Raw genomic sequence first — 1,089 nt, 5'->3', positions numbered from 1 at the left:
ACGTTACGTTGTCTCGATTCAAGTCAAAACAAATGACAGAAAGCCTGCTCTCTACCCACCCCCACCCCGGCCACGAGACTTTAAAATGCATCTGCGTGGTATTGGGGCGCGTGGGGGAGAAATAGAACGCAACTGAAACTTTGAGACGAGAGAAAGTAACCTGGGGCATGTCTGCCTGTCCATCAAAACGATAACGATGAGCAAAGAAGCGAGTATTTACGGAGGTTCTGCTATAGGCAGGGCACACGGAATAGAGTCTTCTTTTTCAACCGCACAGCCACCCTGCAGAGTAATATTCCCAGTTTCTGCTAAGGAAACAGGGTGAGAGATGTTATTTGTCCAGGGTTAACCAGCTGAGTAATGGCAGCAGCTGAGCCTGACTTTGAATCTGGCTCTCTTAGGGAAAAGTTCAAAACTGAGGGGGAAAAATTTTGGATTAATAAATTCGGAAGATTCTAAGGACTCAACTCTGCTATAAATAGCTGTATGACCTTGAGCAAAGCATTTCCTCTCTGAATCTTAAGATTCTTCAACTAAATGCCAAGCTGTAACTGGTTAAAGTTCATATCTTCCATTTACCTTTTCCACTAGGCTGTGTCTACAGGATAATTTATTCTTTAACATATTTGCTCTCCTTCCCCACTCATCCAGCTCCCAAGAAGTGGTGCCTTAAGTCCAATACAATATAGATAAAAACCTTAATTATTTTTCCTTAGAAAAGGTCATTAAACCCAGAAGTGCTTTGGAGTCCTAAAGATGGATGGCGCAGCAGTACCAAATTGACCTGGGAAATCGACTTTTCCTGCATTTAGAAAGGCAGTTGCTTATGGGTCATTGACACTGCACACTTCACAACATTTACGAAAATATTTTTTCATGGTGCCACATCATTAGAAAATCATTCTTCTTCACAATACCTCTCAGAGAACTTTTATGTAAAATTACCGAAACACCAGGAGTACAGATCCATTGAAATGCTTCAGGCAAATGGCTCTGAAATTCTGTTCTGGAAATGTGACAGCAAAAGTAATAGTCTGAGTCTCAAGCAAAATAAAATAATAAGTTCCCATGCTTAGGGGCAGGCTATGG

Source organism: Bison bison, unplaced genomic scaffold (genome assembly GCF_000754665.1).
Source record: "Bison bison bison isolate TAMUID 2011002044 unplaced genomic scaffold, Bison_UMD1.0 scf7180017864456, whole genome shotgun sequence".
NCBI lineage: Eukaryota > Metazoa > Chordata > Mammalia > Artiodactyla > Bovidae > Bison > Bison bison.
The sequence above is the reverse complement of the archived record's forward strand: the minus strand, read 5'-3'. Positions refer to the sequence as shown.